The sequence below is a fragment of the Anolis carolinensis genome, chromosome 3 (assembly GCF_035594765.1).
Source record: "Anolis carolinensis isolate JA03-04 chromosome 3, rAnoCar3.1.pri, whole genome shotgun sequence".
Lineage (NCBI taxonomy): Eukaryota > Metazoa > Chordata > Lepidosauria > Squamata > Dactyloidae > Anolis > Anolis carolinensis.
The window spans coordinates 236,148,276-236,173,928 of record NC_085843.1 but is presented as its reverse complement, the minus strand read 5'-3'; the positions used below and the strand labels follow the sequence as shown (position 1 = coordinate 236,173,928).

Here is a 25,653-nt window from a genome sequence, read left to right as displayed (position 1 = left end):
TTTTAGGAAGAGCCTGAAAACTTGGCTGTTCCAACAGGCGAATGAATGATCCTTGCCCTTATGTTTAGGGTTTGTCCTATTGATTAACAGTATCTCTGTTGCACTTTATTACATTTCTTCAGTTGGAAATAGTTCTCATGTTTGACTCATCCCAAGCCACTTTTTCATGATAATAGTCCTGGGTTATTTACCTCTCCTCCATCTTACATTTCTCACTATATGCACTTTCTTCTGGCCCAGTTCATTTCTATGAGCTTTCTCAGGATTTTATCTATGTTTTATCGTAAATTTGATTTTAATATGTTTTATAGATTTGTTTTTACATTGTTGTGTCATTTATACTGTTTGTAACCATCTGGGCTTGGCCTCATGTAAGCCGCTCAGAGTGCCTTCGGGGAGATGGAGGCGAGGTATAAAAATAAAGTTGTTATTATTATTATTATTATTATTATTATTATTATTATTATTATTATTATTATTTATTAGTGTATGTGTATGTGTTGACATTCATGTGTCCATTCTATCAATTTATCTTCTATCTATTTACCATCTCTCTCTATCATCTAGCTAAAATAAGTAAAATATATATACTTAGAAATGTCTTCCATTCCCTTACTATGTTGGCATTTCCTGGCAAAATAACTTGCTTCTGAAAGTATGTGAAAGGTTAAAGACTGCATTTTGTACTAAGAAGTTATTATGCAAGATTCATATTTCTACCATGCACAGACTGTTGAGATTTCCTGGGAGTAGTCATGCTTTGATCTGGAAGTAAGGATAATTTGCAACACTAGATTGGCTGGAGCAAATGCTGACAAGCAGAGAACCATCGCAGCATGCTGTTTCCAGCCAAATGCACACTACTGATCATGGATGCAAACAAAACTGGACCAGAAAATAAAGAGATCCCAGCAGATGGTTCCCAAAATATTTAGAGCACAGCATGGTCTAGCCAAGCAGTTCTGACAAAAATAAAATGAGCCAAACTGAACATGAATCTTTAGTTATGGACTATAAGCTGTGGCATTTTCTCTGATGGTTTCTACGGCAGCTCTTCCTGTAACAGTCCTGAAGAACAAGGTTGCATATTCGAGTACAGAAACATGTTTGTCAGTCTGCCTGTCTGTCTCTACTAGTTGATGCATTGAAGAAAATATCAAATTGATCAATATCACCTTAACTATTTTTCACATTATAATATGGCCTTTTACAGAAAAAGATGGAGGAACCGTATTTTAATAGGCAAGACCTTCCAAATTAGAATTTATTATAAGCAAAATGGTCTTTGGCAGTGTTTATTGACATTGTACTGTTTATTATCTTTGATGTCTCAGATTTAAACTTTTACCCAGGCCTTCCTTCTGGCTGCACACAAACATGCACAGCAATAATGCCCCTTCCTATACCAACCTCCTCACATCACAAGACTTGTCAACCAATATGACCTCGGTCTTGTCTGGCCTCAGCCAGTTGTCATGATTTAAGTACCCTACTGCAAGGTACTGAAAAACTAGCAAGATAACAGGATATAAGCTATCTGGAAATGGGAAATGAGAACTAAAGGTTTGTGCCATGTGAACATATTGAAGATATAGCCAGGCTTTTGTTTCGGGAGGGGCTGGGATTTTGTTTCGGGGGGGAGGGGCTTCAAGCCCCCCCCCCCCCCCCGGCTACATGCCTGGTCCCCAAAGTACCCAGCAACTTCACCGGTAGCTTCACATACAGATGGAGGAAATAAAATGCAGCCCTATAGGCTCATAAAAATGATGTCCTGAAGAAATAATACCATTATATTTGTCATAATACTTTGGGACATTCCTAATTAGAAAAGAAGAGGAGTTGTAATATCCATTTTTTCCTGTCTTCCAGAAAAATTGTCTGTCCCTCATGATTTTGTTGCATGTTTAAACACAATTTCAGTAGATCCCAGGATGAAAGCAAGACCACTAGAGCTCCAAATCAGGTAAATTGTCCAAATCTGCCTGAATCTGCAAAGAAATTACCCATCTCTCTTGTAAAAGGTTGAGCTTAAATGCACAATGATTTCAGGACCTTGTTGAAATCTTATGCCAGATCAAAAGATAATGACCTGAAAAGTATTTGTGTGTGTGTGTGTGTGGGGGGGGGGGCTCAACCCCTCCCTTTTTTTTCTGGCTACGAGCCTAGGTGTGAGGATCTATCAACCCTTGCCTCACACTGTTCTGGATAGTCTCAAGACAGCAGGGGGGTTGTGGGGGGGATGTATCATTTCCTGCCATGGTCCCAACTGCACTCACCACTATTGCTATTTCCATTTCAAGGTAAGTTTCCATTGGTGCCAATGGGAGTTTCCTTTGAAATACAAATAGCAGCTTTGGAGAGCAGACACTGGATAAAACTAGCAAAGAATGAAAAAAGTAGATTCTATCCCTCCATATGTTGTGAACGATAGGCTGCTCTCACAAATAAGAGTTGCTTTATAGAAGCATGTTGCTTAAACACACCTTCCAAAACACACAGACACTTTAATTACATTCATACAAGGATTGCAGAAGAGAAACATGAAGTCAATAGAGTAATCTCAGTTGAAATGCTGGTAGGACAATGTTTCTTCTAGATATGGCTAACGGGGACTAAGAGCCAGAAATGTACCTTAGGTATTGTTCTAGCTCAGCCGTCACGGCCTGTTTTTCAGCAGGAGCTGGGGTTTGAGTTACATTTCGGGCCCATGCATGACTTGGACCGAAGCCCGTTAACTTTTCAGGTGCCTGAAGTTGTAGTTACAGAGTACCCATTAATTGGGGAACATTCCGATGATCAGTTGGATCGGCCAGATGTTGTGGTTGCAGAAGAGTGTGTTGATTTTGACCGGAGAAAGTCCTTCATGAGGGAAAGGAGTAGAAGGGAGGGCGAGAAAAGAAGTCAACGTTTGGCTCTCAGACACACTAATGAGGAAGGTTCTCATGTGAAACTCTGCCCGTCTTAATTCTCACTGTGCTATAGCCTTAGAAACTCTAGGTGCCTTTAAAGGTGCCTCTCTCCTTGTTCTCTGTGCGGTGTCAACTTTGCCATCCACGGAAGAAGAATCTATGTTCCAGTACCTTGCTCCTTGTTTGCCTTTTCCAGTGCCTTGTTTCATGTCTTTCAAGTCGTGTTGGTGCCTTGTGACTCTCAAATATACCTTGCCTTGTTAACTCCGGTTCCGCGATTCCTGGTGTTTGCTGCCCATGTGGATTATAGCTTGTGGATTTCTAGCATCTTGTTCCTGTTCCTTGCGGCAACTGGCTGTTCCTGTTTGGACAGCAAGTGCAGTTAAACTCTGGCTTCTTGGTGGAACTAGCAAGTTCCATTTGTGGATTACAACTTTGAAAGACTTTTTTGGACTTACTTTTAAACAGTTAAGGACATTATATTATGGACTATTTACTGACTTTAAACGCTATTTGCTTGCATATATATATATCCTTCAATAAACTGCTTTGCTTATTGTCAAGAGTCAGACGCCAATTAGCGAACAAAAACAGAGTTTATTCAGCAGATAAGCCAAAAAGTAATGCTAACACAGAAAAAACCTTGAAACACTTCACTATCAGTGCTTCAAGAGCAGTTCAAACAAAAATATAATTCAGCAACACAAGCAGGTAAAAACAAAGCTAAACAAACTTAGTGCAAACTGCACTTTCTGAGTCCAAGCCCTGCCAGCTGGCTCTGTAGTTTTCAAAGGAACAGTTCCCAAAAGAAAACACCAAATTGGTCAGGAAACAAACAAACAAACTAAGAATGCAGTAGACTGCTTCCACAATGTGGATAAAGCCGAAGGCTCCAAAAGGATGGAGAAAAGACGTCGTCCGGGATTCCAAGGTCAGGTCAGGAGATAACAGCGGTGTCCAAAGAGCAAGCCAGGAGTCAAAAGCCGATAGTAGTCATCAATCACAGGGCGAAGGCAGTAGCAAGGTCAAATTCCGATCCAAGGTCTGAAGAGGGTGCAGTCATCCAAAACAGGTCCACGATAAGACACAGCAAGAGCCAAGCTAGGTGATAACAGCAGATTCAAGTCATAGTCCAAGTCCAGTCTTCATGGAAACACAGAGATCCCAATGGCGCCTCAGCAACACCTTGCCACACGCAAAGTGCAGTGGCCAAACATTCCCATTTTATTCCCCTTCCCCCTGGGTGACCAAACACTCACACCCAAACACCAGGTGTCCCAAATCTACTCAGAGTCTGAGCTCCACACAGCTAGAGCTCGTGGATCTGGAGTACCTAGCAATTCGTCGGAGTCCCAATCATCCTGCCCACACTTAGCCCCATGAACACTTAAAGAACCATCCTCCCTTCTCCAAGCATCCCAATTGGGATCAGCTCCTGCAGAAACCCCAGGTTCAGAAGTATCCATAGACCCCAAATCCCCAGACATCTCTGGTGGCTGTGCCCATTCAGTGCCCGCTTCCCCAGCCACCACCTGTTCCTCAGCATCCATCTCCCCATCTGAATCTTCCTCAGAAGATCCCCCATATAGCTCTCTAAGTCGCTTCCTGCGCAACTCCTCCAGTGAACCCTCATCACGAGGGTTTTTTCTTCCTCTTCGAATTCCATCCCCATCAACCATAATCCCCGAAGGCGCAGTCACAACACTTATGATCCTGACTCCAGTGTAGTTTTCAGGGTGCCCTCGCAGCCTTGGGGTGTAACAGGTATCATACCTGAAACAATGGAAAGTATGGCACTGTCTTGCCCTGTGTATCAGCCCCATGAGCTGAGTTTGCATAGTTTGTGTGTGAGTACATATATGTATGTGCCTTTAAGTCACCTGCTGACTTATGGCAACTCCATCAATTTCATACAGATTTTTTATGCAAGGAATATTCAGAGGTGCTTTTGTCAGTTCCACCACTGTAATAGCCCATAGCATCTGGTGTTCACTGCGAGTCCCCTGTCCAAGGAGTAACTAGAAGTAATCCCTGCTTAGTTTTGAAGATCAGATGGGATCTGGTGCCTTTTGGATATTTAGTCTCCTCAGTATGCTTATCAGGGCCCAATCCCTTAAGGCAGTGGTTCTCAACCTGTGGATCCCCAAGTGTTTTGGCCTACAATTCCCAGAAACCCCAGCCAGTTTACCAGATGTCAAGATTTCTGGGAGTTGAAGGCCAAAACATCTGGGGACCCACAGGTTGAGAATCACTGCCTTAAGGGATGTCAGTTCCCTGTTCAAGCATAATGTCTACAGACAGCTTGAAAGACCCAACAAGAGGTTCCACGTTTGCTTTCTCATTTAGAGATGATGAATGTGATGAGAATACATTTCGTGGTTGATGGGCAACATGTTTCTTAAGCTTCGAGGGAAGAAGTGAGAGGGTCTTTCTGGGTAACATTAATAACAGTAGATTTTTCTCAGCTCCTCCCAAGTTCCCCCACCTCCTTTTCAATTTGTGCCTTTGCCAATTTTCACTGAACTTTTGTTATCATTCAAAAATTACACTAAAAGTTAACACTACTGAACATTAACATCATTTTGTTTTGATGCAAACATCCCTCTTGTCCTGTGCTGGAAACAATAACTACATTTACTGGTGGGGAGCCGTGTTAGCTAGTTTCGGAATAATACAAACAGACAGCCAAGTACTGATACATTACATTTCAGAGAATACTGGCTTAATTTAAACTGACCTACGAAGCAGGAATGAAAAGTCCTTGGTAATGTTGAGAGTTCCTCAAAAATACTTTTGGATGAAGTAAATGTCATGTGTATCTCCAAAATAAAATTGCTTTTTACAGGAATAAAACCTGGGATTTTCAGCTAGCTTTATTTCATCGGAAGTGGCTTTTAGTCTCTCTGGTTTGTGGCAGAGAGAAGCAGCATTTTAAAAAGCAAAGAGAAAAAGCCTTTACCTTCACTGCCAATCAGTAGCCACCATTTCAAGAAAAGGATTGCAAAGGGTCTTCCATTTCTCACCTAAAACTGAGAAAAAACTCTCATCCCAAAATTCAAGTTGAAACGAGTCAGTTAAGAACACTTGGCTGAGCAATTCCTCTTCCACACAAATTACAAAATATGCAAATCACAATGCATTGGACTATGACTCTGGGAACCAGGATTTGAATACCCACTCAGCCATGGAAATTTACTGGTTGGACTTGGGCAAGTCACACTCAGCCTCAGAAGAAGGTAATGACAAACCCCATGGTTCACCTTAGGGTAATCATAAGTCAGAAATGACTTGAAGGCACACAACAGCGACAGCAGCAACAACATCTACTACTGTGCAGCCACGAAATGATGAATCAGTGAAAAATAATGGCTCTTGAAAAAGAGCAAATGGTGGAAGAAATGTTGGAGTAGATGGAGAAGTAGAAAGTAGAGAATAGGAGGGAAGCTAAGAAGAAACAATTAAGGTGGGAGAGTGAAGGGGAAGAAAGAAAAATAAGTGAAAGAAGCAGGCAGAAGTGGGTTGAGCTTTAGGAATAGCAGAAGCAAATGTGATGAGACAAAGTCCTGATACTTCTAGTAGAATATGGGAGAGAGCTCTTTCTGATTCCTGCAGTATACTCCCAATCAGTGGAGGCAATACTGAATTAGATGGATGACTGATCTGACTTGATGCAAACTTCATATGCTTTTATATTCCTATGGCAGATATTGCTATTTGACTATCAATGATTCTACTATCAACAATGTATTTAGATCTTAAGGGATTTTCAAAATGCTAAACAAGAAACAGCTAAAACCATCGTCTAATGCAAAAAGGTTAAACACAAATGAGTTAACATATTAAAAATGTATTAAAGTTGATAAAATACTGTACACCTCTATATTAATACATTGATCATTAAATGCCTATTTGACTGAAAGCTCATAACTTGCTGGTGAGAAGAATACAGAGAAAGGGCCATCTCACCTCCTCCAGAAGGGATTTTCACAGCCTGGGAGCTGCTATTTGTCATTTACCAGTGCAAACTCAGTGTGTAACTGCATGAAGAGAAAGAGTAGTGCCGTGCCATATCCTGTTTCCTCCACCCTTCCCCTTTACTGGGGACTTATCTGTAAAGAACTGTAAGTGGATTTCAACTTGTGTGATAGACATGACCTCACTCTTCCCCTCCATTACATTTTCATACACACAGTACTTGAACATAGGGATGTAGTTCTTTACTAACTTTCTTCATGATGAATACATAACTTCAGCTATTTTCTTCCCACAGTGGGAAATGTTTTGAAAACCATACAGTATTTGAAGGCTATTCGCAATTGAAGATTCATTCCGTACAAAATTCACATGTGGTAGTTTTGCACAGAAAACAACAATTTCTATACAGGAAACATCATTTACTGCATGAAAAATTACATTTTGATGCAGAAAAATTTATTCCTGTGTAGAAAATGTTAGTTGCTATGCTAGTCAACCATTTGTGAATTTTATGCAGAAAAAATCTTCATCGTCTTTCTCTGCAGAAAACATTTATTATGCAGGAATTAGTATGTCTGCATTGAAATATTATTTTCCACACAGAAAAATCTGAGGTTTTTAAAATCATAAATGTTGTGTTCATGTGAATTTTGCACAGAATACATCATTAAATGTGAAGATTGCCATCATTCTAGGATTCTTCTCATCAGGGTTTTTCAAAACTTGAAAAGCAATGTTTTCAGCCATTTCTTGAATATTTTGAAATATTATTTTTCATTCCTACTTGAACAGCTGTGAGTTGGTTAGTGCTTGTGTTTTGTTATGATTATTATATACCTTTTAATTTAACTGTACTGATGTTTAGGTTTTATGCTTTTTATAGTATTGAATTTCAGATAATGGCTGAGATCTCCCATCACCAGGCATAACTAATTCCTGTCATCACAGCTAAGTCCGACAGTGTTACCATCAAAAACGCTACCTTTTCAGCCCGGCATTGCCCCAACCAAAGGGTTTCTGAAGCCATCTGTATCGACCAGGCACTACAAGGTAAATTTAATGATATTAATACCAGTAGAGCTTGTTATCTTAGAACATTTTCCTAAATGTTGTGTTCCTTTTTATTAGACTCTAGAATTGTTGCCAATCAACATCCTTCCATCCATAGCTAAAACTATGAGCTTGGTCCAACTCATAGCTCATCTTGGGATGAGTGCCCAATACTTAATATTTGCTCCAGGTTGGAAAGAGGTGACTGACAATATGCAGATACTGCTATCTTTGCCAAGGTGTTATGTCAACACTGACTTCATAACACATTGGAGATGAAAGCTTTTTGTAGTAAACTAGTGAAATAAAAAGGTGTGGTTGCTAAGGAATAGCTAAAGCAACAAGGGAAGCATCTGTTGGGGATGCTTCAAGCAAACAAAGACCTTTCATTCTCTTTTCCTTGCTAGTTGTTAACACCGGGCGAGGAAATGAACAAGCTGGTTAAACATTAAAATGCCACTCAAGTTTGGATTTTATGCTTTCATAGTGCATCTCAATTAATCAAAGGTTTGCCATAAAACCTCAACTGGCAAGGCTGAAAGCACAGTGGTCATAAAATATGAGCTGATTAATTCCCCCTAATTTGTATGATAATTAAAATTCCAACTTTTAATTCTGTTAATTGTCCTCCCACAAGGGGGTTGATTGGGCTTTGCTAAATCATGCTGTGAAAATGTGCTTCCTGCAGGTCTGTCTTTGTTTCTCTTTAAAATGCAACATTTTCATATAATTATCCTTTAACTTCTATAGATAAATGTGTTCTTATCTCTCTGGCCAGTTTTGGCATGATTCTAAGTGTAACTTCAGTTATGCCCATAAATCAAAATAGGGGGTGGGGCACAGAGAGGCTTAAAAGCATTTCTCATTAGGAAATGACGTGGTCCTGGCAGTTCACTATCCCTCATAATGAACAACAAAACCTGGGGAAATGGTGGCAGTTGAACAGAAGGAAGCAGAAGCTATACAAAAAACAAAACCTCCTCAGATGAACAGAAAGCAGAGCGAAAATAATGTTTAAGTTGATTAAATATTGCTCTTCCACCTCACCATTTCCTGTTGTTTTTCCATCTTTGTGACAAACCCTTTAAGACTTGAAGTCAAGATGGCAAAAGGCAGCTCAGAAAGCTTATGCTCTCTGTGGAAAAAAAGAAATAATCCTTGTGCTCTTTGGCTGAGACAAAGTAGTGATGCTTCAATGAGCCGTCAGCTAATGTTTTGCTTGCTGGTCAGATCAAAAGCTTCATTAACCCCTTGCACATCAATGGTACACTTGCCAAAGGCACATGAAATGCCCCAAGGGACCCTGCTGTGCTGAGATGCACACATCAAGGAGGCAATGAAAAACCGGGTATGTGCTTCCTGTCTAGGCTTCTTATCTACCTCTCTCACACATTCCCTTTTGGGCAATTCAGAGAATATCATAACCTGCCCCAACAACCCCTGGAAAGGCTTATATTTGTCAGCCAAATATTATAATAGGAATGGGGAGGGGAGTCTTATCTTACATCTCACTGTGACAAATGTGCCATGCTCTGATTATGCTTGAACTCATGTTATTAAACTGCTAGGTCCTTGTCTTTAACCCATGATCATGCTAGCTTTTTCTTGAAATGGTTTTGTTTCAGAGTGCTGAGCATTTCTTCTGGGGCTCTAACCCATCTTTCCCACTGTTCTATGATTTTATCCAGGACCCTTCTAGAATTCAATGTATTATTTGCTTGTCATTAGGGCAAGTCCTTACAGCCTTCACAGTAACTATCTGTCTATACAAATGCCAAACATTCAGATTAGAGTAAAGATCAATGTTTCCCAGGAAAGTCTGTGAAGTATTGGGACTCAAAATTTTCATCTCTTTTAGTTCCTTTTTATGAAATATCGACTACAGTACTTGGTATTCATTGGTGATGTCCCAATTAACACCAGTTGTACTAACCAGAGCTGACTCTCCTTAGCTTCCAAGATCGAATGGGATCTTGTGCCTTTAGGGTATTTATTTAGTTATTCATATAAACTAGTGGTGGATAAGTAGAATACTTCAGAAAACTTGACCATAATACTACTCACACTGCTGCTAAATCTTGGGTCTGAAATTTGTCCTGATTCAGAACTTTATCATATGAGCCTCCTTCCCTGCCAAATTTATGTTGTCTATAAAACACTATTCATGCAAAATGTTTTTCTTTCCTACTAAATTTTCAGAACTATTGTGGGATTGCAGCATCCTTTTGTACTAAAGCCATATTGTTGTTGAAAACCAGGACCCCATGAATGTATCTCAAAACCCGCAGCTCCATAGGGACTCATCAAAGGAGTCTGTGATAACATTTTACCCAATTCCAGGTGATCTTCCAATAAATTTGCTAAAGGTTTCACAAGTACCATGTACACTCTTTCACCCCACACCCTGGGGACATTCAGTTTCAGGGGAAAAAATCTAATTCCCTTCACAATGCCTTGAGAGACACATCATGGGCTTAGGGAGATGCACAGGGTTTTTCTAGATTTTATCTCACTTTATTACTGGGAACGTTTTCTCATCCACATCCCCAAAATTAGAACCACTCCCTGGGGTCTTTATTAAAGCTATATCAACACCCTTGGCACCCATTGCAGTATCAGCCAAAATCCATTGTTCGGTTCCGGCCAGACAGGAACAAAACCATCAAATCCCATTATCTGCTGAATTCCTTTCTGCCCACACCCCTTCCCTGGATAGACCAAGAACAGACACTAGACTTCAAATCAGACAATGGCAGATCATCAAATTTCCTACCATGCCCAGAACCAATCAGGGATGGTAGCGAATGGTGCTCCTTTCAGAGAGTGGATCCTAGCCGGCACCTACCTGAACCAACCAGCAACCAGCACGACAAGGCCTCTTTGCTTTGAATAACTGTCAAGGTGCTATATATAAATCGATATGTTTGCAATTGCAGTTATGTCAGGTTTTTGAGCACAGATTCTTCTGCTATTCACACTGCACCAAGGTGAACTAAAGCCTCTGTTCTTTTTCCTTTACCTCATCTTTGTCTTATTTAGTTACTACCTTGGGGACCCGGCGATGCCCGGGTCATTTGAGAACGGTATTATTTGTCTTTTAATGTTATGTTTTCTGTTTGGAGTGGGTGAACTACAATTCCCAGAATTGTGGCTGAATTCTCCCCAAACCCTGCCAGTATTATAAGTTGGCAATTTTGGGCCTGTGTACCAGGTGTGCTGCAGTACTCTCTGGATGGGGGTGAACTACTGCAACTTCCAGATTCCCGGGGCAATTGCCCCAAAATATCTATCAGTATCCCCAGCAGGTAACATTCAGTCTGTGTGCCAAGTTTGGTCTAGAATCGTCATTGGCTATATTCAGTGGTCTTTGGATGGAGGTGAACTACAACTCCCAAAATCAAGGCCCCTTCCCACAAATACCTGCAGTATGTTCAGTAGGTCATGTTTATCTGGCTGCAGGTGAACTATAACTCCCTTTTTCCCAAACTTGTCCAATATGTTGTATTGGTTATGGGGGCTCTGTGGGCCAAGCGTGATGCTCATTCATTGCAGGTGAACTATAAATCCCAGTACCTACTACTCCTCAACTTCCAGTCCAGTTCCCTCAAAACCCACCAGTAGTCAAATCTGGGCATATCGGGTCTGCATGGCAAGTTTGGCCGAGAGCCATCATTATTTGGGTTCATAGTGTTCTGGGTGTAGGTGAACTACAACTCCTCTATATTCCCCAGTAGGAGTGACAGTGTTCTGACTTGATGCAGGGTGAACTACAACTTCCACCATGTGGAGTCAGTTCCTAAACTCCTGCAGTAAGTTTAGTTGCAGCTCAGTTCTGCTCTGTTTGTTATGCAGAGAGATTGGAAAGGGAAGGGCAGTGAGCGGGGCCATGCAAATTCCAAAGCAATGGAGAACCCTGGGATGCCTGCCTGTGGTGGAAGAAAAAGCAAAATCTAGGATGAAATGGTCCCCAAACGAAAGCATTCCTTGGGTGGTGGGCCGTAGTGTTTGGGAAGGACATTGGCAGGGGCTGGGCTGCATGTTCATGGCGCTCGCTGTGACCATAATGTCAGTGGAAAAGAGTGACTTGCTAGATTGACCCTGGGAATTATAGCCTGTTTGTGGAGGCTGGAGGCTGTCTGTGTGAGCAGACATCTGTGCCACATACACACATACAGGTTTTTGCTTTTATTATGGATTTAGATTAGATAGATTTAGATTAGATTTGGAGAGCTTGACATGCTGGGCTTCCTAACCTGCAGTCCTTGCAGGCTGAAATCATTTGACAATATTGCACATAGTATTTTGGACTGTTTATCCACAACTTTCCCCAAGACATCACTGTCACCCCTCTTCACATGCACACACACATACAAATTGCTTCCTCCCCATATAACATGCCATTATAGTGTTGTAATAATGCCCTTCCACTAAACTTTAATCCAATTCCAGCAAATGAGGGCTCCCTGGGACATGCAGTCTGCAGTGTCACATGAACTCCACAGCATCAGTCACCAGAATTTTTCCTGAGCCTCAGAGGAAAGAGCCAGCCTTCTGAACTGAGCCCTGGTCTCTGAGAGCTGCCACTGACATTTGTATCACTATGTTTCCCCACCCATGATACTAGACCACCCAAAATCAGCTATTGAATGTTCACACAAAATAATCATTGCACACCGTTAGTAAGAAATGAGTTCATTAACATATGTATTAGATTAAGAAGTTTAAAAAATCTCCCACAGAACAACAACTGCTGGGTAATGACATCATGCAGTAAGCTACTGTTACCCTGATGCTATTCTGATTGGCCTACCTCATGTGATAAAGAACTGAATCAATTTCTGTTCAAACTAATAGAGATTTTGTAAGCAATTTCAACAAATCTGAACCACCTGGTGGTTTCTCTCCCAGTTCAAACAAATAATCCAACAGCAATCCTATTATGATAGCAAATCACATTCATAGTTATAATAAAGCCATGGTATTGTATAGTATTGTTTTCTGCTCTTGTGAGATGAACCTGAACACCTTATTGAAGCTAAGTGGTCTGGGTCTCAGTAGGTTTTAGGTGGGAAGCTGACTATGAAGGATTTTTTCCTGCTTTGATTTGAAAGATAGAATATAGTGGCTGAAAATTCATGAATTCAAAAGCTGAGTGCTCAGTGTCAGAACATTTACGGTCAGATCACCTTTCCTGAGTCTACCTTTCCTGAACCTACCTCCCTGTTCCCAGAGTTGTGTTATGATTGTTATTCTCCTCCTCTCCCACTCTCCCTTTGCACCCTCACTATTCCCAAAGGAGTAATTTTTATTTTCAATAATATTTTAATGTTTTTTATTAGCTATCCTGGCAATTGCAAAATTGCTTTAAAATTACTTTATTTTTTAAAAAATTACATAGCAGCGAAAGTACAGGAGAGCATGGTGATGAAGTTATGTAGAACTATGAGACTGGGATGACAGATCAACACATTGCCATAGTTGTGCAAAAGCAGAGACATGCAGTAGCGAGGGAAGCTCATCATGGTATGTAACCTCTACCACTAGCTGCACAACTGCCATGGAATAATGGCTTTGTACAACAAAAGAATCTGTATATTGACAGCAGCAAGGAGTGGGGAAAAGGATTTGAGTCATATGTAAAATTCTTGGCCATCATATTCCATTGACTCCCTGCCTCATTGTGGTGTGATAGCTGTGCCTGAGCAGTGGGACAGATATTGCTATATAATGTTCTCTATTCATGAGCCCCTGGTGGCCCAGTGGGTAGAGCAATAGGTAGGTACCACTCCAGCGGGAAGGTAACAGCGCTCAACACAATCATGCCGGCCACATGACCTTTGAGGTGTCTATAGACAATGTTGGCTCTTCGGCTTAGAAATGGAGATGACACCAACCCCCAGAGTTGGACTCAACTAGACTTAATGTCAGGGGAAAACCTTTACCTTTTATTCATGTCCAGTCATTTATTCAAAATATTTGAAAACCTATTTTTTCCTAATGAAAATGGATGAAACTGACAGTGTGGTTCAACTTCAATTGGGGTTCCTACCTGGTTATGAATATGAAGTGACCTTGGTTACCCTGACATGTGACCTGGCTTGGGATTTGGATGGATGGAGTGTGTCTGGTTTTGCTGGATCACTCAACAGTATTTGATAACATTGATCATGGTACTCCTCCAGCTGACCCAGGGGCAGTTTTTTGCAGTAGTGTCTGTTTTGTTCAGCTGTTTGACCATTAATACATGGGATCTCACAATAGTCCATATTGTCCCCTACCCATTTTTAAACTACATGGACTTGCTAGGCAAGATCATTTGGAGTTTGGGAGGTTATGTTAATTATTCTCAGCTCTATATCTGCAACTGATGCTAAAAAGGTTGTGGGTGTTCTGCCATCATATCTGGCTGCAGAGAAGATTGGATGAGATGAACAAACTAAATACAGTTGGTCAGCAAGAAAGCCAAACCAGAATTAGAATTACAGCCTGTTCTAGATAAGGTTGAACTCAAGGCTGAATGTTTGGAGGTGCTCTGAACCCTGACTTGTTCCTTCCATGGCTAGAGCTGGCTGTGCGGGACCCACCTCCTTAATAACCTAGCTGTACTGTGCCTCCTTCCTTTCAGACCAATCATAAAGGTGTATTAATGTAAAAAGGGCTGGTGTGTGGGATAAACTATGGTCAGTATGGAGGAATAGAAAACATCTCAGAATAAAAAGTCTCTGTTTAAGGTGCTCAAGAAGCACACCCAGCGTAGGAAGACTATCACTGAAAATAAACGTAAAGAATTATGATCTCCAGTCTCTAAGCACAGTCTATTATTAGTTCATCTTGCATGCAAGGAGGCAGCTGTGCACTGAGACAACTGGCTAAGAAAGCACAGCTGAATGCACAAATAGCAAGAGCCCCTTTCAGACAATTGATCTTGCAGGCCGAGCTGTACTGGTGTCTGAATCAGATGCACACGGAGAGAGTGAAGGAGGAAGGAACTGTAATTGCTCCTTTCTCACATTTTACTTGTGCTCTGTAAGTAAAAGAGACCTTCAGAGACTTGTTAAACCAGCTCATGGAGCCCGCAGTAGCCACTGAAATGAATACAAATGGGTGGAGCAGAGGGGTTTGTAATGTTAAGAGACTCTTGCATGTCACAGTTAACCTTTGGCAGTCAGCTTGCAGATAGATCATTGCTAATGAGTTAGAGCTATAATAAGACAATGTTAGAAAGAAGTAGTAGGTAAAATGTCTTAGGACAAAAACCAGCCGTTAACTTCAGGGGCCAGGGAAACAGTTATACTTTTGTGTGTATCATCATCATACAGACAGTTCATCTGATTCCAGAGAAATGCTTTTGGGATTACAAAACTTCATGTCTTCTGTCATCAGAGACCACTTTTTAAAAATAAAGTTGAGTGGTGTGCACTTGAGATGTTTTATTTTAAATGTGTAGGATAGCAACATGATAAAAGACATCTCTCTAATGCCATCGGCCCTCTGTATCCATGGATTTTGTATGCATGTATTGCAGGTGTATCCACAACTAGAAAATATTCCCAACCCCCCAAAAAAATGCAACAAGGAAATCTTGATTTTGCCATTGTATATAAGAGACACCATTTTACTGTGCCAATATATATTATGTGACTGGATCATCCACAAAACTTGATATTCACAAGGGTCCTGGAACCAAATTCCAGAGGATTCCAAGGGCCCATTGTATTTCGAAGGTTAAAAGTAACTATGAAATGCATCCCCAAAACTTAGAGAGATGTCACAGTCATACCTGTGACTAACATCCTATAAGGACTGCGTTAGCAGCTGCTGTTCAAATATCTTAACATATAAAAAGTAATGTGCATAGAAAAAGTAATGTGTGTTGACAACAAAGAGCTCATTTTTTAAAAAAAATCTATAAAACTGTTTGCCATGTGTTCCATGACCTGTCCAGAAGCTGAAAGTAATGTTTTACCTCTAAGTGGCATAACAAGGACATGGTAATACAGGCAGTCTCTGAGTTACAAACATCTGACTCATAGTTACAAACGGGGGTAAGACAACAGGTTGTGAGAGAAATCTACCTTCAGAAGGAAAATTCACTACTGAAAGAGTTACCATGGGGAAATGGGGTCTCCACTAAAACATTCTCACCAATCCTAACTTGGGGTCTTCCTGTATTCTTTTTTCAAAGCAACACAATGATTGACAACATTACTTTTCCTCTGAAATTAGGACTATAGACTTAGTGACTAGCATTTTATCAAATTGACAACATTTATGATCATGACATCATTGCTACAAAATCCCATTCCCCCAAACACATCTTAAAATCCAGGCAGCCATGCAGTTCAACTTACTAGTGCTGCAGACTCCATCCCTCAGTATTGATAGCCTAGATTTTAAGTTCAGTCTTGAAGGAACACAGAATGATTTGGGGGAGCATTGTGAAGACTTTCCCCTTCTGATTTTAAAGCACTTTTTTAGTGTACCGAAAAAAGTAGTATAAAAAGTAACACAAAACAGTAAATTATATAATGAATGAATACGACTAATGAAAAAGAGGGTTAAAAAGGTGGTTGAAATGGATGACCCTTTGAGGGGGAAGCACAGAGAGAGCCAAACAGTTTCTTAGACTGTCTAGGCCAGGGTTTTATAGGGTTTTTTTCTCTATCCTGCAGAATGCCAAAATTAAAGGCTGATTGATTTCCTATATTTGGGATTTTTTTCTTCTTCAAAAATTTGCTGTAACAACAGTAAGAGTAATCAAGTTATAATTCTTGTCAAGAAGTAATTTTCTAAATTCTGGACTGACCTTTTCTATGATATACATTGTCTAGCATCTGTTTGCCTCTTTTTTGAAAATTACCTTGGATTTTTCAATCCCTGGAACTCTATGTTTTTCTAGTGGGGACTTTGATGTCTCCCATTCCAGACACATTACTAGGCACATTGTACAAAAACAATGGTCTATTTAAGAACCAGTTCTCCCATCTATTTTTACTTTATTTTCATTTCATTTTTTCACCATGGTTCTGGTAAACTGCTTCTCTGAGACTGGGCCTCTAGAAGTGGCTCAGGTTAAGAAAGAAATCTACATAGGTCTTTCAGGTTTTTTGTAGTGGGGTTTGTGGATAAACAAACGTTGTTGTTTAAAGTGTTAGCATCTTTAAGTAATTTCAATTTCTAGAACCTGTATTTCTCCTTATTTGGCATGAAGGGGATGAAGGAGTGGAGGGAAAATACTGAAGCAATGTGAAGTTTGAGAGAAGTGCAGAAACTTCGGTATTTTCATCACTGTTTGAATCCCCAATTGACAGACCTGCACCAAATGTGTTGTATTAATAATACAGTATGTGCTTTCACCGATAAGATGAGAAAATCAATTGTAATTCCTTTGGCTGTTTTCTCATATATTCTCAACTAGTTAACAGCCAATCTTTTTTTGCATAGAGCAGGCAATGAATATTTCATGACAGGCCACAAGTGGGGTCTGTATATTTGCCAGCTAATAAAATGCAACCCACGTGGTTGGGGGCAGGAAGAGCAAGGCCTCTTTTAGCTTTTGTGGCCAGGGGGCTGCAATAAGAGAGGTGACAAATTCAAATTGTGAGATTAATGGATAATTTAAAATTGCTATTGCAGTGACACAGCTGGAGACCTTTTCAAATTAATATAGCCCATCTCTTCTCAGGTAGCCACAGCATGTGAAGGTCTGGAACTATGGGACCAAATGCCATTCTCATCAGCAGTGGCAATAGATACAGGACTGTGAGATTCAGTAGTGGCTTGGGATGTGAGAGAAGGAAAGACCATTCAAAGATAAATTATCCATTTGTTGGGTCAAATTACTTTGATCAAGCAGCTTAACAGTGAAGCATCCTTCTAAACTGGAACCATCCTTCTGAACTGGAACAAGTTACTCAGGTTGGGAACGTGACTAAATTTAAAGACCTTGGTTTAAATCTATGAAACCTACGGTATTGGTTCCCATTCAGAATAATTAAAAGATGCATAGTAAGACTTGTGGAACACCCTCCCCAGCAACATACGGCAGATACCAACTCTCCTAGGCTTCAGGAAAGCCTTAAAGACACAAGCTTTTAATGAATAAGAACATGGACTTTACATGACCTGTACGAAGACTTGAGGATTCTGGATGAATGGATTTTAATCTTGGACATTCTTAAAATTTTATATAATGTGATTTTATTTTGTAATGGTACCTGTTTTATATGAACTGTTGTTTTGTAGATTGTTTTATATGAATTGTTGTTTTTACATTGTTTTTAGGCATTGAATTTTTGCCTATTTACTGTAAGCCGCTTTGAGTCTCCTCGGAGAGAAAGGTGGGGTAAAAGTGATGTAAATAAATAAATAAATAAATAAATACATCAACTAGCAATTCAAAGAAAATGAGAACTGCAAAATCATTCAGCATGCTTACAGATTTGTCCATGGCACTCTGAATCCATCCATAGTGGTAATAAAGTGTTTCTAAAATGTAATTAATCATGGCACTGCAATATTTTGCCTTTTATATTCTTGAAGCTCAACTTTTATTTTTTTAGTTGGGGTGTGCAAATTCGTTCTATTTTCGTTCTGTTTTTGTTTTGAATTTTGGGTGCCCTATGTTATTTTTCAGGAAGATTCCGTGAGATTAGGAGGGGGGCGGGCCTGTTCAGATTCATAATGTTGAACCCTGAGTTCCGTTTCTGTTTCGGGAAGAATCTTCCCAAAAACAGAATGGGGAGGGAGACACCCAAAAAGAGAGTGAAAATAGAACGGATTCCATGCCATTTTGTACATCCCTCTTTTTAGCAAGAATTACACACATAGACACACATCTGCCCCAGTCAGATTCTACTTGAACATTCGCTGGTATCCCTCCTAAAGAAGGGAACTTATCTTCTCATCCTAAAACATATAACCAAATAGCTGGACTGTCTTTCAGCCATCTCCTTTCTGGGTTTTTTAAAAAAATATTTAATGACTTTTAGCTTGATTCATAATGTAAACAGAAGAGACAGGTAACTGCAAATTCCTTCTGATTTTGTACCACCATTAATTCATCCTCTCTACCAGACTATAAACAAACAAAAATACCATGTGCTCAACAGTTCAGACATGCCATCTTGAGAAATGTCATTCCATTATATTCCTTTAAAGCAGGGGAGCCCCTGGTGGCATAGTGTGTTAATCCGCTGAGATGCTGAACTTGCTAACTGAAAGGTTGGCGGTTCAAATCCGGGGAGCGGGGTGAGCTCCTGCTGTTAGCCCTAGCTTCTGCCAACCTAGCAGTTTGAAAACATGCAAATGTGAGGAGATCGATAGGTACCACTCCAGTGGGACAGTAATGGCACTCCAGGCAGTCATGCTGGCCACATGACCTTAGAGATGTCTATGGACCACGCCGGCTGTTTGGCTAAGAAATGGAGATGAGCACCAACTCCCAGAGTTGGACACAACTAGACTTAATGATGGGAGAAAGCCTTTACCTTTACTACCCAACCTGGTACCTCCTAGATGTTTTGGGCCATATCTTTTATCAACTCAAAGTGTAGTGAGCGGGGCAAAGTTAGGATAGTGCTGTACTAAATCAGAAGTCTTTTCAACCCATGTAATTTTTCTTCAGTTTTCTCCCCTGTCCCACATCACATCCAATTTCTGTATTTGCTGTGTTCAGAGTCCCTTGGTAACATTGCCTTCTGCTTTTCCTTGAATGCCTAAACACTATTTCTAATTGTCCAGTTGAAGTTTTAAGTTACTGCAATTTATAGACATTTCAGGATTGAAGGGAAATGTCACTGAGGAGGTCTGAATTTTTATGGGGAGACAATGTCCTGGTTTTGTTCCCTGTAAGTGCACCTTTGCATTAACCCCTGGTAGCATAATTGATGGTCAGGGATGATGAGACTTGTACTTTGAAATATCTGGAGGGCACTAGGTTGAAAGTAGCTGATTTTAACCATCAAAAAAGAAAGGAATTCTACATTATTTTTTATGTTTCATGGAATATAGCAATTTAGGCTAGCATGCTTGACTGATAAAGATTTCTCCAGGCTTCATTGCTTTATTCTCCTCAAGGATCATCATCAGTCCCATAGCTCCTATAAAAGCTATGGTCTTAGATGTCAAACATGCTTCACTCTGTCAGTCCATAGCCTTATTTTAGGTTTTCTGTCCAGCATTAAAGATAATAATCGGGTCTGTGTATAGGGAGGAGAGTAGAATTTTGAGAAGTTAAAGAAGCTGTCTCATTGTGCTTTATTAGCATTTAGCAACAAACCTCCCCCCAATTTTAATGTTGTCCAGGGAAAACAAACAAACAAAAATATTTCTTTTCTCCCACAAATATGAAGGATTTGAACTTGAAAGAACCTTGAATCCTCATCTGCACTTGCATGTCCTGGTTATAATTTTTTAACATGGCACATCCTACTTGCAATAGCATAGATAGCCATCTGCAAGCAAGTGCCTTTTGCACCTGAGACTTAACACACATCTATATCCTAATATTATTTCAGCCTGGAATATATAATGGCCCTAGGAAATCAAGAATGAAGTGTTCAGCCACCTCTGAAAGTAAGTAACAAACTCGTAGCAATTTTAAAAGCCCAGTTAGTACAAGCATTCCATGACCTGGGAGGTCACAAGGCACCCATAAAAGTAGACCGGTAAACCAGCGATATGCAGCAGCAGCCATTTCAAAAAGTCTTTATTACAGTGATAAAAAAATGAACAAACCAACAAACCGTAACATTGCCTTTGAGGTCTGAATCTGATAGTTTCCACAGCAGCTTACGGTGTTCTAGCCAGTCATGCTGCAAACCTTCCTCCTACAACCAAAGGGAAATACATTCTTCTTAAAGTAAAGAAAAAGAAAACAAGTTACGATAAAAATGACATTGTCTTCCTTAGCTCTCCCACTTGTATTTATTATTCTACTTTATGACATTCTGGTTACTGTTAAGAAAACATGTTTGGAAGTGTGGCTGGGAAAATAAGAGGATGCAAATGAGGAGATAGTTTAGAAGTGTAACTTAAAACCTAATTAAATCCAAAATGTGACATGCACATACACTCAATTTAAAATTCTACCAGTTCCTGATAGATGTAAGAGTGGTTCCACTTCTGTCATACAACTTCTTAAAATAACCCCACTTCTGCTCATGAAATGAAGCATTGCTTATGCAACTGGGACTTTTGTTAATTCAAGGCTTTTGTCTAGAATCAAACACATCACTTTAGGTTTCTATCCATAGGAATGAAATCCCAGAGAGTATTAGTTACACGTTCAATATTCTCTTGAGTATTCTCCAGCCACCTGCATGTGCGTAAACTGTGAACACCATTCACCTCACCTTTTCTAAATCCGTAGATGGTAGAATTACATTTTTGCAACTACGATGGAGTTCTATTAGTGGAAGTCCCACTTGGGTGACACAGGAGCTTTCTTTTTGTTTATCATGCTTGCTAGGGCAAAAGGGATGATCAAGGGTGGATCAGTGGAGGTTACAACTGGTATCCTGTTGGTGATATACACAAGCATAATATCCTGTTATGTGGGCCAGAATCCTGTTGGGGAATTAGAAATGCTTAAGCATTCACTGTGCATCATCTGCTATGATGGATGGGGGTCTACTCCCCTATTATGGGGAAGCAGCTGACATTCTCACTTCCTCTCCTGAGCAACTGCTGTTATGACAAACTGAAGCAGGATCCCTGTCACAATTCCCTATCATGCCAGAAATTACTCACATGAGTATGTGTGTGTGTGTGTGTGTGTGTGTTCATGTATGGAAACATCAGTCGGCTGCTTTCTGAATGACAAAGAAACAGATTCCTGTTGATTACAGTGACTGCTGCCTTGTGAGTGGGGATTGGTGGACTTTTATAATCCCTACATCTCTCCAAACTAGGTTTTTTGTAGGGATTATGAATTCAAAACACTCATGATATGTAACTTGAGGTTATGCATTTGTAACAGCCCAGTAAGACAATGCTTTTTAAAATTGTGGCCCAAGTAGATATTCAGTATCTTCTTTCACAGTGACTCCCATCCCAGTGTAACTGACCTTTTCATGCTGGAATTTGTCTTCATAGTGATTTTAATATTGAATGTTCTAAATGTTAATATGTATTAGTTTTTAATCCAATCTATTTTAAGCCTAATTTTATATGTATTACGGCATTGAATAATTGCCACATGTAAGCAGCCTTGATTCCCCTTTTGGGTGGAGAAAAGCAGGGTATAAATAGGGTAAATAAATAAATAGTCAATCAGTGGCTTGAGAAATGTCCAGATAGAATCTAGTTGTTATGCACCCAGGAGATGAGACATGACATTCTCCTCCTGGATCCCCAGCAAAATACACACAAGTATGCTGGAAATATGGGAGAATCATATATTCTATCTCCTCATGGCTGATGAGACATCTCATCCTCACCCAGAGACTAAATGACTATGGGAGAATGTTTTGGCTGCATCAGCCAATAGGATTTCAACCCATGTATTTGTGAGAAGAAAAAGCAGTTTCTACACTTGTTCTTCCTGCTATCTTGTCCATTAAGGATGCAATGGCTTAGACAAAGAAGGACTAGGATCTGTCATCTTCCTTTCCTTTCTTTCCTGTATCAGCCAGCTGTCTCATGAGCTTTTTGAGCAGATAACATTGGTTCAGTTGGGGTTAATTAAATGACTGCCCTCTGTTGAAAAAGAACAGGCCCAGACCAAACCCCTCCATCCTCTTTCCATCTGCTCTTTGATGAGAGAGGACATGCTGCAACATGTTTGCTTCACATCATTTTTTTCTTTTAGATTAGTTTAGAAAGGATCAGGCTGTGGTTGTACAAGGATGCATTTTGTTAATAAATGTTCCTGCTGTTGAAGATTCTAAACTTATTGTTCTGTCTACGATTTGTTTCTTTCAAAATCACCATCCTAAGACAGAAACCTCTCCCATGAATGAATAAAGGCTATAACAGGCCTTTCATTTCAATGATAATCTCGCACAATCCATCCCTTATAACCGTATTTCATATTTAATTCCTGCCTTCACCAAGGAAAGAACCCCACATTTTTACGCAGAAAAACAACTCAAACACAGTAGAGTAATCTGAATGAATGCCTTCGATTCTTCAACAAAAGAAGTTTAATAAGGGCATGAATTATATAAAACAATACACCACTAGGATTCAAGGGTCTCATGCCAGAGAGTCCAAATGCATACAGATTCATAAGCCTCAAATGATCAAATCTGGCGTTATGAGTGCCTTTCATTTCACTGGCTCTTATTGTATTCAGTTCACATACTCTCCTATTGCACTTCATGCTTTTAAGATTGTTAGAAACCAAGACATAGGGTGAAATGAGTGATGGTGTAAACAATACATTGTAAAGTAAGAAGAGTGGCTGTTTTATTTGGTAGGCAATAAAGACATTGCAGCTGAACACCAATAAATCAGCCTCATTTCCCTCTTGTCATTACAAGCTCCATATCACAACAGTGCTTTATAATCAAAAACTCCCATTAGATCATAAAAATGCAACTAAGCAATTAACAGTTTTTCATTATACTTATTGTTTAATTAGCAAGTTATGAAGATTGCTTGTTAAAAGCAAGAAACCTACCTTCAAGCTTGTAGCAATGAACTCTTATGACTGCACCTGGGAGCGGAGACTCCATTTGATCTCCACATGGTCTCAGACTCAGTAGCTATCTTTTTAAGGAGAAAAAGAGGACACAGGGGGTGATGCTTAATGGAACGCTCTCAGAATGGGAATGCAGTGATTAGAGAAAAAGATTGACTGCTTGAAACCTCATAGGTGATGGCTCCTTCCACCTATACTTTGAACTCAGTCCTTGTCAGAAAAAGGCATGGTGATTAAAAATTCTGTACGTGCTATCCCACCAAACCAGTGAAGTTAATGACACTGTAGTGGCAATCATATACAAACCTACACAGGAGTAAGCTTTAGGAAACCAGGGAAGCCCAGTATCTCTGGATAAATATGATTCTACAGTGAGGACATGGGTAGATAGATACTGACTTCACTGATTATAATAGTAGAGGTGGACTTGAACACAGATCACCGGAGTGTACTATTCACATTTCTACAAAGCTTGGGAAATCTATTTCAATATCTTAAAAGAGACTCTCCAAATTCTATTCCTACATCAAGATATTACATGATTAATTGTGATGGTATTGTTTTAAAATGTTTTTAATTGTATTTTATAATTCCATTTTAAATGTTTATTTTGTTGTACACTGTTTTTAAAAGGCATCAAAAAGTTGCTGATATGTAAAGCTGCCTTGGGCCCCCTTCAGGGTTGAGAAAGGTGGGGTAGAAATGTCGCAAATAAATAAATAAATAGGTGAATATAATCTAACAGATGCAAATAGACAAAATTATTACGCTTTTTTGATACTGATTACAGCTTTGTGCAAACAGATCACAATTATACTATGGACCTTGCCACACGCACCACTGGAATCGGCCATTATAGATGCGGATTGCAGTAATTACAGCTGCACCTGTCCAGGGGATGTGGGGACCTGTCGCCCCATGACCCACACTGTTCCAACTTCCTCCTTCCACATCACACTGTTTAAGCCAGCTCAACCCATCTTTCTGGGGAGCCTCCCATGGCTCACTGCTGGTGACAGGGTTTTCTTTCCAGTTTGACCACGGAGCCACCCCAGAAGTACTTTTTTTGAGTTTGATGGGAGTGGAGGGCTCCATGGCAAAAGGACAAAAAACCTGCTGCCACTGCCAAATTTTAGATCATGTGAAGAAATCCTGTGTAACAAAATTGAAAACTTTTCTGTTCCTGTTTTGAAAGTGTTATTCCTGTGTAATTGTGTGGTATGTACTTTGAAAGTAGTTGTTACACTCCAGAAACTTCATTTTTGTGACTACCACAAACTATGTTGAATTGGTTGAGACTCAATGAGAAATTCATTGAAAAACTATAACAAAATGTGCTGCAGGATGTCCAGCAAAAACCAGGAAGTGTGTAAACCAAAAGTAATGTTTATTGGCACATAGCAATAGAAAGTGTTAGATACTGCAGTGCAAAAGCACATTTGTCACCAGATGATGGTGAATAATTAGAGAAGTGCCATACAAAGAACAATAACTCTTTCTGTGACTGCAGAAGGTACTTTTAGTTGGGAAGGGATATGCTTCAGTACAAACAAGTCATGGCGAAATGGTCTGACGACCTAGTGCAACAAGATGCACCATATGGAATGGCACAGAACATGAGAAGAACTTTGCATTGTTCATGTATAAACATTATGAGAATAACTGTCAATAAAGCATCTGTCAAACATACAGAGAAAAGACTTGTTGACTTTCATTTGTACAATCTGGAAGGAGTTTTAACCCCTGAGTGAGGCCTGGTCAGATGTGGTGGCTAATCCAGGTAGGAGGAAAGGACTGATCTGCCAAATGCAGTGTCCACATACAATCTTGAATTCAGTTTATAATGGGACACAAAAGTCAGAGGGTTGGCCCAACAAATGGAGTCCAGCGGAATGCCTTGGAGGAAGGGTGTCAAGGTTGCCATGCTCCTCGTTGAGTGAGACTGAACAGTGGATGGAGGACGATGGCAGTTGTTATGATATTGAAGATGCCAACAAATAAACCAATGATACTGAGCTATAATAATTTGCAAAAATATGATCTGTATTTATTATTACTACACTTCATCCTGTC

General features: G+C 40.0%; 1 long non-coding RNA gene across 1 annotated transcript; it reads right to left on the bottom strand.

Annotated features, from left to right (window-relative positions):
* Positions 1–20,616: 20,616 nt before the first annotated feature.
* LOC134297805 (uncharacterized) lies at positions 20,617–23,681 on the bottom strand. Its single transcript, XR_010004676.1, has 2 exons — positions 23,560–23,681; positions 20,617–20,764 (listed from the first exon to the last, which is right to left on the bottom strand). It is a non-coding gene; the product is annotated as an uncharacterized LOC134297805 (long non-coding RNA).
* Between the last annotated feature and the right edge of the window lie 1,972 nt (positions 23,682–25,653).